Genomic DNA, 16,071 nt, shown 5'->3' with positions numbered 1-16,071 from the left:
CAATGAAGTGGGGGGAGATCCAGCACCATTCCTGAGAGCTCAGCTTTCCCCTGGGTGTCAGGAAATGCTGCATCCCTCTCTCATTAGCTCTGAGCCCCACTCCTGCCTGCAGGGAGGCCACTCCTCACTCTGCAAATGAAGAGTTGATGAGGAGCCTTTGCCTTTTTCTTCCTGATTCTTTCTCTGCCTGCTCTGATGCCTTCAGTTTGAGCTTTCATATATTGTGTTATATTTCCCAGCCTCTGCACTGCATTGGTTTATAACTCTGAACTCCATATGAAGTGTCAGCAGCTCTCCTCACAGCTCAGGCACACAGAACAATCCTTTTCCAGCCCCAGAACCAAGCACAGCACTGCAGCTTCAGCCCAAAAAGTGTAAAAAATGGCAAATTGAGGAGAGCAAACTGGCAGGGTGGGACTGCACAACCTGGAGCTGGAAGTGTACACTGAACCCAATATGGAAATGGACCAAAACTTATAAAAGTGGGAAAACTCATGACCCTGGGTTCATCTTGGGTGTAGCCCTGACCAGGATCTTGCACTGCCCAAGTTGTCCTGTGAAGGCTTTTTAGTAAATCCTCACTTTATTCTTTAACTCTGCCCAGTTTCTGTTCCAGGCATCAGCTCCTTGCATTTCCTGCCAGGACAGCATCCCTGTGCAGCTCTGGCTGTCCAGGGCTGAATGCCACAGCAGCAATGAGGACAAGCAGCAGTTTGACCCCTCCCTGGTGCACTGTGCTCTCTGAGAAAGCCCAGAACATGTGGGAGGCTACAATCTGTGTTTATCATTCATATTTTATGGGTAACAACTTTGATTTTCAGCCGTGAAAGCAATAGCAAGTGATAGCTGGGAAGCTGTCAGAATCACTGAAGTGTTTAGCAGTGTTATTCCAGGGACTGTGCTGAAGACTATCTGTGGAGTTTGAAGCCATAAAACATAACTGAAGTCAGGTCCCTTGCTTATCTATTTAAAATGGTTGAATTCTTTCTCTGGAGACAAGTATGAAGGAAGAAGTAAAAAAGAAAAAGATAGCTGAAGACTGAAAAGAAATATATTTTCCAATACTATCTTTTCTTTTGGCATTTAATGCCAAAATATAAAGGAAGCCTGTGATGTAATGATAGAGAAATGGGTCTGGAAGAGTTCAGGAAGCCACCAGGACCATCCCTCTCCTGTCAGGTGCTGTCTCTGTAGGCTGTGGGTTCCAAAATTTACCTCTGTCAGTCGTTGCAGGGTGTTTGGTGATGTCTGACCCCAGGGTGGCTGCAGCACTGAAGGATCTGCTGCTGTTTGTTGTGACACTGTGAGGGTGGAAAGCAACAGCTCCTCCTTGCAGTGTGTGCTCCACCTGCTCTGCTGTGGCTTTTCCTCCTCTCCATCCTTCAGGTTATCTCAGACAAACCCTCAGCCTGACAGGGCAGGGGCTGCTCCCTCCTTCCTCCTGCCCAGCCAGACTGCTGGCCTGGCTCTGGAGCTGCCCAGGCTGGCTGGTGGAACAGGATTCCTGACAAGCTGGGAGTCTGGATGTTGCTGTTCCCTAATCAAGTAAAATGGCTCCATTCTGTGTGAAAGTCTCCTCCTGGAGCAGTGGTCAATACTCAGCACCCTGTGAATTTAGCAGGGATAATCTGTCCCCAAATCAGGCTGTGGGGAAATTTCCTCACAGAGAACATAGGAGGAGTGGTACCTTGGCTATATCTCAGAACTGCAGTAAATATCCATAGTTCAGTGTTATGAGGTTCTGAATAAAAACTCTTTTGGGGGGAACATAAACAGTATTGGTAGAAGATGATGGTGTTGGGATGTCTTTGGAACCAGTAGGAACATAAGATTGGCTGGTAGAGCAGGATTCCTGACAAGCTGGGAATCTGGATGTTGCTGTTCCCTAATCAAGTAAAATGGCTCCATTCTGTGTGAAATTCTCCTGCTGGAGCTGTGCTGAATACTCAGCACCCGTGAATTTAGCAGGGATAATCCAGGCTCCTGCTCTGCCCCTCAGCCGCAGCCACACTGCTCCAAGTGAGGAATTCCCCATTGTTCAGACCAGGTGCAGTAACAACCCCTCAGAAGCAGCTGGAGGTCAAGGCCAGGATCTGCTTCACTTCACTTGCAATAAATCCAGGTTTATAATCCATTACCATTGAGGCTGTGGTTTAGTAAATGCTGCAGATCTGGCAGAAAAGCTGTTTTCTATCAGATTTAACTCTGTTAAAGGCATACTAAATCCATGAGTTAGTGTGTCCACACATTTTAACTGCCACATGGAGGCTCTGCACTTTTCAGTGTTCTTTTATTTCAGTAAGCTTAAATTATTTTAGTCTGGGGACAAAAATAAATGGAAACATGGCTTTCTAATCATTCACTTATAAGATTTCCAGAGAATAAAAAATGCATAAACACCTTCTCCCAAAGGCAGAGGATTTTCTCTCTTCTTGCCCTCCAAAAAATCCAACAAAACACCAAAACCAGAAGACAGGCTGCATGAATTCAAGCTGCTGTACTTCCTTCCATGGTCAGAATAATGAGCAGAAAAGTTCTAATGCATTAAAGTCGGGTGGAAAATAGAAAGACTGTGGAGATCAGACATGGTTTTATGTTCAGAAAGCCTAAACAAAGACCTAAATCTCATTGTTTAAGCAAGAGATATAAAAAGAAAGCAGAAATAGCTTAAAGAGTATAAATTATTAAACTTAATAATGGGAGAGAAGAAACCAAATGACCTTCAGAAAGCACACAGTGTTCTTGATCCTGAGTGCTTGCTATTCCCATCCCTCCTCTGCACAGGCTTTGCTCCACACAATGCTGGAGTGTGCAGTCTCCTGCACATTCCCTGGAAATTACAATCACTCCAAGGACTTGCATGCCCAGTGTGCACCTACCTATTGCTTGTATTGTTCATACCAACTGATTAAACTGCATCAGGGACCAAAAATAGATATCTATAGGGTCATGACTTCTTGGTAAATTTCCACTTAGATTTGCTGGTGAAAAAATGGAGCAAATTTTGAGATCATATCATAGTGTAAAACAGTTCTGCAACACAGCTTTTTACAAGCTCAAAATGATTACAGAATTTTAGGAGAACATCTTGCTATCAGCACACTGCTGCCCTTTTAGGAATGGCAGCTTGCAGATTAATGCAAAACTACACTCGTGGACATCTGATTCTGGACAGCTGAAGAATCTTTTCAGACTTCTGTAGCAGTAGGATCTTGCTTTTTTAAAAGGAGAGTCCTTCCAGATATTCAGAGAAGCATGGAGACCAAAAATATAAAACTTAAAAAAGGAAAAAGGGAGAATCCTCACTCTTTAATTCATTCACCTCCAGCTCATCTTTCCTAACACAAGGAATTTTCCCAGATAGCACAGCAGGTCGAAGAAATAAGATCAGAAATGTTTCATCTTGATACCTTTGTTGTATTTTTTTAAGTGAGAGCTATTTGTTTTTCCAAGCCCATTTGCCAAGTCTGTGCAAAGTTTCTGTTCAGAAACTGCCCAAAAGTTTGGGATGCTGGGAAACAGTGGATTAATGCCAGCCAGGAACCTGGAAAAGGTCAGCTGCATTCAGAGCTCAGGGAGCTGCATGGCTGATATCCCATTTCTGAGAGGGAAACAGAGGTTCTGCTCGAGAAACAGATGAAAAATTTAAACATGATGGTGTAGTTCCAGCCATAAGGTCCACGTGCAGAGTCCTGGGCTGTTCAGCGAGTCTGCATCTCAAGCTGTGTAGAAAAAAGAACACAAATCAATGTTTTGGTGGGGAAATATCACCGGGGGTTACAGACAGAAGAGGTTTTTAAGTTTTTCCGGAGGTAAAAGCCGGCTCTTTCATTGCCTTCCCTGATACATGACAAATCTCTCACTGCGAGGATTCCTCACAGGCTCCCCTCAGTGAGGAAAAGAAGTCGTTATCCTGCTAAAACCCTTCAGATTTCACTCAGGGATGTTTCAAATCTTTCTCATCCTCTTAAGTTTTTTTTCTCTGTAGCAGTATGAACTGTTGCTATCAAAGCAATCACCTAGACTGTGTATGAACAAAGAAAAGCATTTCACAGGTTGCACATGGAGGTACAAACAGCTCACACTGCTGGGTGCCTCCTGGCTAAATAATGCCCCCATGCCTGGCAAGGACCTGGAAAACCAGAAAAAGGTGCAAGGTCATCCTGGAAGCTGTGTAAGAGAAAATATCAACTGACTTCACCTGAAACTGAGCTAGAGGTGATTAGTCAGGGTGGGGGTTTTTATCAGGCAATTATTTTTGCTCTTTTTTTTTGGGTAAATTTTGCATTTTTTCAGGAAATTAACAATTTTGATGGGAACATTTCTAGCTTTTAATCTCATCACATCACAGCGTGAGACAGCTTTATCAGGGTGACAAGCGGTTCTCAGCTGGCAGGCTTGTACCTGCCTGGCGTTAAACGGAGAGCTCCGTTTCCCTTTGAAAGGGACACAAATCTTCCTGTGAGATGCCATGGGTTTAGTTTTGTCATCTGCTTTGCAATTCCTCCTGTCCTAACGGGATCCTTTGGGCTCTGTGGTGTGGTTAGAGCAGGCAGTGGCAGATTTTCACCCTCCAAAGCACAAAGGGAGGATGAGTGCAGAGCAGAGCTGGGCTCTCACCAAACCAGCCCATGGTTTGTGCTCTCACACATTTTCACAGGTAGAATGGCAGACACACAGAAAGTGCTGCTGCCCACCTTGTAATATTTTGTTAGAAACCAGGAAAGAGATCAGGATTTGAGATTTCGTCATTTCAGGGATCAGTTGGGAGCTGTGGTGGTGTCTGAGGGTTTCTGGGATGAGGGAAGAGACGAGAATCTTCCTGTAAATTGACATGGGTTTAGTTTTGTCATCTGCTTTGCAAATTCTCCTGTCCTAACGGGCTCCTTTGGGCTCTGTGGCGTGGTTAGAGCCCCTGAGTGGCAGTGGCAGATTTTCACCCTCCAAAGCACAAAGGGCAGAGCAGAGCTGGGCTCCTCTCATTGGCTCACACCAAACCAGCCCATGGTTTGTGCTCTCACACATTTTTCACAGTTAGAATCTTTGGCAGACACCAAAACTGCTGCTGCCCACCTTGTAAATATTCCATCAGAAACTAGGAAAGAGATCAGGATTTGAGAATCCTTCACTTCAGGGATCAGTTGGGAGTGGTGGTGTTTGAGGGTTTCTAGGACAAGGAAAGAGATGAGAATCTTGACTCCATGTTTTAGAAGTTTGATATATTATATTATATTATATTATATTATATTATATTATATTATATTATATTATATTATATGATATTTGTTATATTTATTATATTATATTTATTATATTATATATTAATGGAAATTATATACTAAAACTATATATAAGAAAGACAAAGGAGACATCAGAAGGTTAGAAAGGAATGAATAATAAAAACTTGCGACTGCTCAGAGCTTTGACACAGCTGGACCATGACTGGTCATCAGGTAAAAACAATCTACATAAGACCAATCAAAGATGCGCCTGCCATATTTTACAGCAGCAGATAATTATTGTTGACATTTCTTTTCTGAGGCTTTTGAGCTTCTCAGGAGAAGAAATCCTGGCAAAGGGATTTTCATAATGGATCACAATGACAGGTAGCAGTCCATGGCTATGATAAAAAGGATGGAGAAATCCATCCAGATGTTTTGGGATCCTCTGCCAGGAACCTGGGCATGATCACCCCTTTGGGAGGGCCAGTTCTGGATTCTTGACTATCCTGACACTCCAGTATGGGCCTGCTCCGAAATGTTCCTTTCAAAATTTGCCAAACGAAATTTTCCTTTCTCATTTGAAGAATTTCACACTATTTCTATTTAACTGTTAATTTATAATGTCGGCTTTTAAAAGCAGGAAAGAATAATATTTCAGATCTTTTCCAAAGGTTGACATCAGCTGAGCATGTGTAAATTAAGGCAGAGTTGGATTTCAGCTGTGAACTGTTTAGAGGCATTTTCTGCCAGGATGAGTGATTTTTTACCTGGCCCTGCATCAACATATCCATGAACCATCAGCTCAGCACTTGACAAGACCACTGTTACAGACAGCTGTCATATTTACAGTTTGCCACCTTCATCTGCTGTTGTCACATCATGGATTTTTTATTTCAATTTGACATGCCAGGCTTCGCAAGTTTTCAGTAACTTAAGGAACGTGAGGTTTTCTTTTTTTCAGTAATGGAAAGTTTATGAGCATGGGAAGGTAAAAAAGGGGGGGCACAAACAGGAGTGTTGCGCTGAGTTGTTCTGCCTGTGTGGAGGAACCTCTTAACCAAAAATAATGGCATTAAACTGGAGCAGATTGCTTAAAAAATTAAAGGGGAATGCACAAAAAACTGCCCTCCACTAATGAGTGCTGAGCCCTATCACACACCAGCACAGATCTGCCTCCTCATTTTGGTTTTGTAGGTCAATGTGGGTGTTTATGCCTTGTGTTGGGCGTCATTCAGGTGTTGGATTTGTGGGATAAGGATTTAGAAACCCACCAAAATTATTGGATTGCTGGGTTCCAATATGATTTGATTCACTCCTGTCAGCACTCAAACTGTCCATGGATGGTAGCATGCATTTTTAACAAAATCTACCTAAATTTTGTTACCCTCTTTCACTGAGAAACCAAGAGCTCATACTTGCTTGATTATGGGATAGCAAAGAGAAATGCTAACTGTGCCCTATTGTGCTGCAGTAGATGATTTCCCAAACTCTGTCTCAGTCAGGTTTTCTGATCTTCAAAACTTTGAGCACAAACCTGGACCAGTAAGTCACCAGTAGAGTTTCCTGCTGGCTAAGACAAGTGATGATTCAAAAAAATATTCCAGGTTTTTCCTTGGCTCCAGACCTGAAAGGAAAAATGTCAGCTCATCAAGAAGGGACTCATTATGGAAAACCATCCTCCACTACTGAAAATATTTCTGCATTTTAACATAATTCTGCTCAAAAACAGTCTGCTGAATGGAGCAGTTTCCTGGGTAGCTAATCTGGAAGCTGCATGGTGTGTACAACAAAAGGAAATTCTTTAAAATTGGTTCCTTAGGCTGCTCTTGGACTTCAGGGGGTCTGTTTAATTGGCAGGGCTTCTCTCCAGCCCACCCTGCTCGGAGGCTCCTGCACCCACCCCAGATGTGTGAGGGGGCTTGAGCACTCAGGTTGTGACTTCTGATGTGTTCAGCCAGCCCTGGGAAAGCCTGGTCCGGGTGACACACTTAATTAGGGCCTTTTCTCAATCAGTTTGTAACACTTGAGTCTGGCTTTCCCCAGTGATCCAGGAGGATGGTGAGGAGGAGGAGGAGGAAGCATGGCCTGGGAGATTGAGCATGTGAGGGAAGTTCAGGAATGCTGTAGCAGTGCCAGGATGATTTTAGGCAGGGTCTCCTGTCTCCTCCTTTCATTTCCAGGCTGATAAGAATGAATGAGTTAATGTCAGCTTTGGAAAGGCGTAAGTCAAGATGTGTGTAACTAAGAATTATGAACAACACAGATGAATTCCACTGCATCCATTAACGTGAAATGCGCTGTTAGAAATCCTGCACATAAAGGATAAAATGTGTCAAGACTAAAAGCAAACAAGAAGCTATTTTTAACCTTATTAAGGTCTGATGCCTTTCTGTCTAGAGGGCTTTATCTTTTAACACAGAGCCATAAAGAACAATTACTTTTCATAAGTTACATTACAATCAGAGATGATTTACTGTTTGGTTTATATTGCTGATGAGAGCTGGGCTGTTAATTTTACTGGATGTTTTTGATTTGGGGGGGGATCTATCTTGTTCAGGCTCTCATTGCATTTTCTGCTACCTAAAACTCCTTCGTGCTTCTGTGTCAGCAAGTAACTGAGCTATGTAGTACAATTTGTTGAGGATGTAGCAGTAGAGGAAGCATTGCCCCCTTCAGAAGTGACATTTGCTGTATTACCTGCATGTGCAGGATTGTCAGGGGTGCAGTTTCTGACCTGCAATGCATTATCTGCTCCACTGACTCTGGGGCTGTTTATCACCAGTGACATATTTCTCTGCAGGAACCTGCCATTCTTCTTCTGTCTGCTTTAAAGCCCTAAATGCAGACATCCAGTCTGCATTTCTGAGAGCGCAGTGAAACCAGATTTTTCTTTCTTTATTTAATTTTTTTTAACAATTCCCTTCAATGTTGTCAGTTAAACAGGGTGCTTGGTAAGCTGCTTTTTCTAGGGTAACAAATATCATGTTAAAGAGCAGAGGCGCAGTAAGAGTGAAATTAATTATGTATGTTTTATGCTTGTCCAACTAACCACACTGCATTCCCAATGAAATACTTAACACATCTGTGCCTTCCTGAGGTCAAATAACATCACTATAATTTGAGACTTATTTTGAGCGGCGAAGGAAAGGCTTTGTTACACCTCCAGGAAAGCCATTCTTTTGGAGGGGGCTTTTTTTCATTTGTATGCCTTGATTGTGAGCTACTTAATTTAGTCAAAGATTCTAATTGAGCTTCTTGGCAGACTGCCTGATACTTGGCACAGTAGGAATCTCTGAGTTTGAACCTTTGGGGATGTTTTCAGAGGAACGTATGTCTTCTATTTCATGCTTTATTGTGGCAGACTGATGAGAACTTCTAAAGCAAATGACAGTTGACAGAAAATAACTCACCCTGGAGTTTGTTCTCCCACTGTTGCTGTTTCGGTGATGAATTTCAGATAGACTGTTTTGTTTGTAGCACGTGAGGTGTTGAAATGATGATAATAGATGGCAATGGCAGCAGGATAATTCGGTCGTGGAACCAGAGGTGAAGTGTGTTAGAAGGAATGATTTCTGACTAAACAATCTGTGGCAGACACTGGAGCAGCCTTCAGTAGCTGAAGGAGTTAAAGATAGATGTTACTTGACAGAGCAGCGTGTGTCATGGTCCCAGCAGACATAATAGGATAAAATTAAGAAATATGAATATTTAGGCTACAGACAAGGCTATTTCCTGATACTAAGACCTGTTCTAGCTTAAATAGTCTCTCAAGGAAAAAAAAAAAAAAAAGCAGCTCCTAGCAGGGAATATTTAACACCATGCTGAACAATATGCTAATCCTCAGAGGAACATTACAGAATTGTCAGCAGGATGAACTAGCTGATCCCTTCCATCTCTGCTCTGTTTAATTTCAATATCTCAGCATGAACTGCACAGCTTCATTTTCCTGTTTCCTCACAAACTGTCACATCTGCAGCCCCAAGAACAACCCAGTGCCGCAGGACATCCTCCTCTGGTGCCCACTGCCCTGGATTTTCACCAGCTGACTTGTCAGGGATGGCTCCAGCTGAGCATTCCAGCTCAGTGTGCCCAGTTCCATCCTGAGCATCTCTGTGGTATCCACCAGATGCTTCTGTCCTGGAATCACCAACTCTGCAAAGATCCGGGACTTTGCAAACCAAAAAAGTCTTTGAATTCTCATCTCCCCTCTACTCACCAGGGAGAAACTGAAGGGTTTACATTAATATCTGCCCCCTTTTTAAATACATTAATATCTGCCCCCTTTTTTAATACATCAATATCTGCCCCCTTTTTTAATACATTAATATTTGCCCCTCTTTCTGGAAACATGTAGGTAATTACACTCCAATAGACTTGTGGGAAAAAGGAGACAAAATTATGCTGAAAATAGTTTTTAAAAGGTTCTGAACTGTTCAAAGCATTGTACATGAGATGAAACTGCTTTTCTGCCAGATGTGGAGTTACATGTAGCCATTCCTTGGATATCAAGATCTGAGTTATTTCTGAGAATTTAGCAAGTTTCTGAGAACAGTGATGGCAAACACCAAGAAGGGAGGAGGTTTGCCCATCCAAGGAGAAGGCATGAAGGTGTTTACAGGGCTTTTTTTGCTAATGAATTGCAAATCTTCAGAATAAGACCAGAGGGAAAAAATTGAAGTCCATAAAGACCAGAGACAGCCATAAAGCACAAATTCCCAAGCAGCACTGATGAGCAGGCAGTTCCTCATTAAGAACTTGTTACAGTACATATATATAGTCTCAATCAATTTGTTTTATTTTAACAGGGCATCAGGTGCTTCCCATAAAATGTGAGGGCACTGAGTGTTTAATTGAAATCAGCCTCATATAACCCCTGTACTCAAATAAATCTCTTTTTTTTTTCAGAAGTAATCAGCTAAACCTTACCTACATAATTATATATAGAGTAGCATAAAGTAAAACCTAATTGTTCCAGTAATTATAATCCTGTACATACTGTGAACTGATCAATACACTTTTAATAATTGACCTGTCAATACTGAGGGCCACTTTATTCAGAGGGATTTTTAACAGTTTTGGGAATGGAAATAGTCCAAAGCTGACTGGTGCTGGTTCTAAACATACAGGGGAAAAAAATTAAAAACATCTTAGTCTTGTTCTTAGAGAATCTCAGATTTGTCTCTCGTTTTGCTATGGAACTGCCTATGTTGTTATGATCTTGATAAAAATATGATATGAAAAAATATGATAAAAACAGAAAACCCCCATTTTGAAGGCAGGGACCTCAGTTGTGCACCATGTCACACCCTGCACCTTCCCAACTCCTCCAGGTGACTCTCAAGCACCAGATTATCTTGGATGTACCAACAGGGGCAAATACAGATGTCAAAGGCAAAACATGATCATGTTCAATTCATAATGAGAATCTTCATTTCAGTGACAGCCAGGAGGAAGCAGTTCCTGCATTTGGACACACCATGAGAACAGACTAACCAGAATCATAAATAAACATTTCTAATGGCTTGACTACTTCTCAAAGCAGACAGGAGCTGTTGCTGGAGGATATAAAATTGAGGTTTATTTAATAGAGTTCTGTAACTTCATGTGTACATTTGAGCATGTAAACTGCTAGAATGCATTACAATGTACACAAATCCCAATATGCTCTCCGTGGAGCCCCATCTGCTCTGATGTGCTGATCCCTGATCACAGCAGATGCCTCACGTGGTGGGAGCTGTTTGCTGCACACAAACCAATACAGCCTAATTACAAGTCAATAAATTCCAGATACAATCCAATTAGTTGTCATAGAGACTCTCGTGTTTAGCAAATGTAACTGATCTGTTTCAGCTTGTGAATTTAACAGGGCCAATATTTAATTTATTTAATTGCAGACCGATATAGTCAGTACATCGTACAATAGAAACAATAAATGCTTCCAAGTGCAATCTATTTAGGGTGGTTTGTCTGATAAATCAAGTGACTTCCTGTGGGAGAGGATACCATAAATGCCTTTGAAGCCCTCTTCCTAGCACTCCTCTTTTTGCAGGAAATTTTCTCTAAATGTGCACAAAACACAGTTAATATGAATAAAAGTTTAGGATTCAGACTTGGCTCTCCAGTGGATTTTCCCACTTGGGCAAACCAGCACTGGAATGGCTGTAAAAGCCTTTTTCAGGTTTGTGAGCAGGAAAAGAATTGAGATTATCAACTACAGTAGTGGAGGTTTTAAGAACCCAGAATCTCTGTATCTCTGCCAAAGGTGAAGCATTTCCAGAAACGCTAAATAACTTCAAGAAAAAAAAAAACAATTAGAAGAAAACAGGGCTCTTCACACTGGGAAAGACAGCATAGGTGACTGCATGAGCCTGTCAGTGCTGCTGCTCTGGGGAGAGATTAGACTCCAAAATCGCTGTATAATGAATAGAGTGGAAATGTAAAATCACACAGGGCTGCCTGGGGAGCAGCCAGTCTGCAGTGCTGCGTGTTGGCTGATTAAAAACCAGCTGGGATTGCTCAGAAGGTGTGGGCAGCACAGCCCTGCACTGATTTGGGGCACAGAAAGCCCTGAGCAGTGAGGCAGGACTTGTCCCTTGTTCTGTGGAATTCCCTCGGGAGGTTTGTCTGGGACATTTTTATCACAGGTCGTGAGCACTTCACCATTTGCACCTAAGCCAAAATGTCCATTTTCACCAGGTGGAGTTCTTTGGATTCCTCAGTGTGAAGGTCAGCTCTGACATGTTTAGCCATGAAAAATTTACCATGCGTCAGCCTGGGGCTTGGAACTGTGGGATGAGGTTTGCTGCTGGGTCAGAAGGGAAGAAACTTCCATTTCTATCCCAGACTGCTCTAAATATTCCACATATTGCACCCAGCAGTTTATCTGGTGGAGCTGAATTGAAATCTGCAGCCCTGTCTCTGGCAATGGTTGGTGGAAAACTTTCTTTCATTTTCCAAGTGTTAGGCTCAGCATTAGCAAATTCACAGATAACTTTTTTTCCTCCTAGTGAATATGCAGAATGTGACTTAAAACTGCCTTAAACGCTCCCCAAAGAAGGAAGATGACAGTAGAGGGGAATTTATTTCAAAGCAAAATTCTATTGCTTGCAAGAGAAAATGGATAAAGTTGGGAATTCATAGCAGAGAAGCCTTAAGACTCCTTAGCTTAAAATTATTCCTCTTTACCATTCTAGTCTGATCTCTGAAGAACAGCAAAATTACCTGAAAAAAACCTCTGCATAAATAATTGATTTCCTTTACTCTAGATAGGGATTCTTTCTGCATAAAGATATTCTTGAGGAGTACAGTTTGTAAGGCAGTAAGAGGGAAGGATTTGGTCTTTGGCTCAATATAAAATGGCTCTTTTTGGTTTTCCTGGCTGTGCTTCCCAGATCTGGCAAAGAGAAGCTCTTACACAGCAATAAATGATGGGTTTGATTCTAGGTTAATGATCTGAATTTGTATCACAATTTATTGCTTATAGGTTTTATTTTTTTGCTCGTGCCAGGGTTAGATCCAGGCCATTCTGCAAAATTGGAGACTCTGGGCATGAAAATAAACCCCCAAATGAAGTGAGAGGATGTGTTAATAGTGCCTCTGCAGGTTTCTGGAGACTGGAGAGGGAGAGCAGATTTTTTATTCTCTAGAAAGAGAGCAAACAGAGGCAGCAGTGGCTCCTCTGAGGTGTGGGTGCTCTTCCACCGAGTCCCTGAAAATGTGCATCCATGGACTGTCAGTGAAAACAAGAGTGGTTATTTCAGGTTATTACAGGCCTCTGAAGCAGAAAAGAAATATCCTAAAGAGCAGCAGAAAACCTTTTAACACATATCCTGGTTTTATTTTAATGGAATCAGGTCACAACTGGAACTCATAGGGCACAGTATGGAACAGCTGAATTTTGCAGAATAATGAGAATTAGCATTTTGTGCAGTTTTGTATTCCTCTGGTGCCTCCCTGCCAGCGCAGATGGGTGACTGGAGTTACCTCTGGTCCACCTGGAACTCAGGCCTGTCAAAAAAATATAAATCACAATGTAAAATAATCAGCCAATGAAAAAGTTCAGGCTGAGATTTGTTTCTCATTTGTCACACGAAAAACAAGAAACCTTTTATTTGGGAAGCTGGCGGGTATTTGACATTAATCCTGCTGGTATGCAGGGAGAATAAATGAGGAAGTTTTGTTGTTCGTGTGTTCGTGTAGCATATTAATGATTTTGATAACAGCATAAGGATATTTGGCTGCTGTCTGAAATCAAATTGTTAGGGGCTTGAGACTGCTTTTGCCTGCCATGGTTCTGGTAAATTTATACCATTGGTTGGTATATGATTGTTAGAACTGTGAAGAATAAGATCAAGTGTGGTTCAGACAATAGTAAAAAAAGATTATTCTCCTAAAGTTTTATGACATCTGTTTAGTTTATTGATTGACAGATGAACACACCCATTTCCTTTTTCTCTTTGGTTTTTATCAGCAAGTCACTCCATCTCCTGTGGCATTTGTGTGTCCTGTGTGGGCAATAGTTGTTTAATGACATTAATTTTAAAAGGAAATAATTCAGCATACAAATAAGAAGTGACAGAGGGAAAACTGCAATTTTCTTTTTTTTTAAAAAAGACACATTTTTGTTTAGCCTAACAGTCCTCCCACAGAGGTTGAAAAATGTAGCATGGACTAAATTTAACTTGGCTACTGTCACCACAGATAATAATGTGTCCACCTTCCGACAGAGCAAACTAAATGACACACGCTCCACTAATTTTCACCGGCACTCAGGTCTCAGGGGAAGGGCTGGAAAATCAAATCTGTGCCCTCATCTGGCAAATTCACATCATTGGGAGAGACTCCTGGGCTGCAGCAGGGGTGCAGAGCACAGAGCTGCTCCTGAGCCCTCAGAGCCGGCTGGGTTTGTTTGGTCGCAGGAGAGTTTGTTTGTTTTGAGGAGATGCTGGGTTTGTTTTGTCAGATATTCAGGACAATTCCATGCAGCCGAGTGATTGACTGCAATTGCTACAATGCAGCACCCCGGTGTGGGAGCTGCACCAGTGCAATCGGAGATAAAAATCTGCTTTCTCATCGGTTAAAAGTCACTCTTTTGCCTTGGTAGACTTGCATGCACAGGAGAATCAGGTTTGGGGTTTTTTTATTGTAACATTTCTTCTTGGCTTGCCAAAAAAAAAAACCAGAAAAAACCACACAAACAAAAATAAATAAATAAATAAAGAGTTCAGGATAACCCACTCCTTCCCCAGTTGGTTGGTTCAAAAATCCCATCCTCATTTCTGCAGTTGGGAAATAAAATGTGTGTTCAGATGTCCAGCTGGAGAAAGGCAGAGCTGGAGCTGGGCTGAACTGCTTCCAAAGGGAGCACAGAAATACCTGATGTGTGCTACACACCATGGTTAAGAAATTTGGGTGCTGCTGCAGCAAAACAGAGTTAAACCCAAACCAGTTCATGAAAAGCTTGGGCAGAGCCTGGCCTGTCTCAGCCCTGCAAGCACAGGACAAAACCTGTGGCCTGTTTTTATCTGCAGGGGTTTGGTGAAGCCAAAATTAATGAAGACAACAACGTGATTCCTTTGCAGCCACGGCACGAGGATCACAGCTTTGAACCTGTAGCCATGCAGGAGTGAATGAGATGCTCATTTTGGTGCTGCTGGCTCTGGAACGACACTTTCAGCAACTGTGAGTAGAAAATTAGGAGTTTATTTAAGATAATGAGCCTTACAGCACTTTCATCATGTAAATGCAAAAACCACAGACACACTCAAATCAAGATGATTAAATTTTATTGCATTAACCTGTTAAATTCTCTTAATGGCATAAAAGGCAGTAAATGCATTTTTTTTTCCAAAACTCTGTCTAAAAGACAACAACAACAATCAGTGACTTCACAAGTCTTCAATTTCTGTTCTGCTCTTGAGTATTTTCATGCAATTAGAAAAGCAGATCTGGTATAAAAAACAAACTAGTGCTACCAGGGAGGAGGATTTCCTCTCCTGGACAGAGTTATGATTGTTGGTGGTTATACCATAGCTGCAGTGGGAATTTTGTAGTTTCTGACCCCATTTTCAGTTTAGCTTTATACTCAGGTCTCTTGGATGGGCAGCTAAAGAGATCCAGCAGAGGCACATCAGTCCCTGTTTACCTTACACAGAACCTTCCACAGAAACCCACAGAGCAGTTCTTCAAAATGCTTGAACACAGCACCCTCCAATTTTTAGCCATAAGATTTCAGAGACATGCTTAAAGTAGCCTGTATTCAGCCCAATTAATTTTTATGCCTTAAATGGAAACCAAGTTGCTTGAACAGGAAGATGAAGCTCTTTGCCATGCCCTGTGAAATTGTTAAAATGCCTTAGAGAGTGCAATGAGATGCCTCAAAGTTTAGTTCCAGAGGCCTCTGTTCCACCCTGGGAAGTGGAAGATGCCTCAGATGTAAAAGATGGGAAGAGCTGTCTCAGAAGGGAATCCACATTAAATTATTCAAAATGCCCAGCTGGGCAGAGAACACTGAGGACAAGAGGATGCTCCCAAAATTTCTGAATTAACGAAAAAATGCAAGTTCTTAACTCAGAAAAAATTAATTTTACTTCTAGAAGTCCAAGTCCTACTCAAGGTTAACTTCACAAGGCACAGATAAAGTTCTCTCTGTGTATTAAAGGCCCTTGAGTGCCACCAAGTAGAGAAAAAGATTAATAAGGTCTGCTCAGTTCCCACCTGTTCCTCCATAGATCAACCTGTCATTGCTTCCTCTGATTTTACTGCAACAAAACATAACTTTAGACTTGAATATAAATCTGACTTGCAGAGTTTACCCATTGAAACATAAGATATGAGGCCAGAAAAGAAA

The sequence above is a fragment of the Geospiza fortis genome, unplaced genomic scaffold (assembly GCF_000277835.1).
Source record: "Geospiza fortis unplaced genomic scaffold, GeoFor_1.0 scaffold29, whole genome shotgun sequence".
In the NCBI taxonomy this organism is placed as follows: Eukaryota; Metazoa; Chordata; class Aves; order Passeriformes; family Thraupidae; genus Geospiza; species Geospiza fortis.
The sequence above is the reverse complement of the archived record's forward strand: the minus strand, read 5'-3'. Positions refer to the sequence as shown.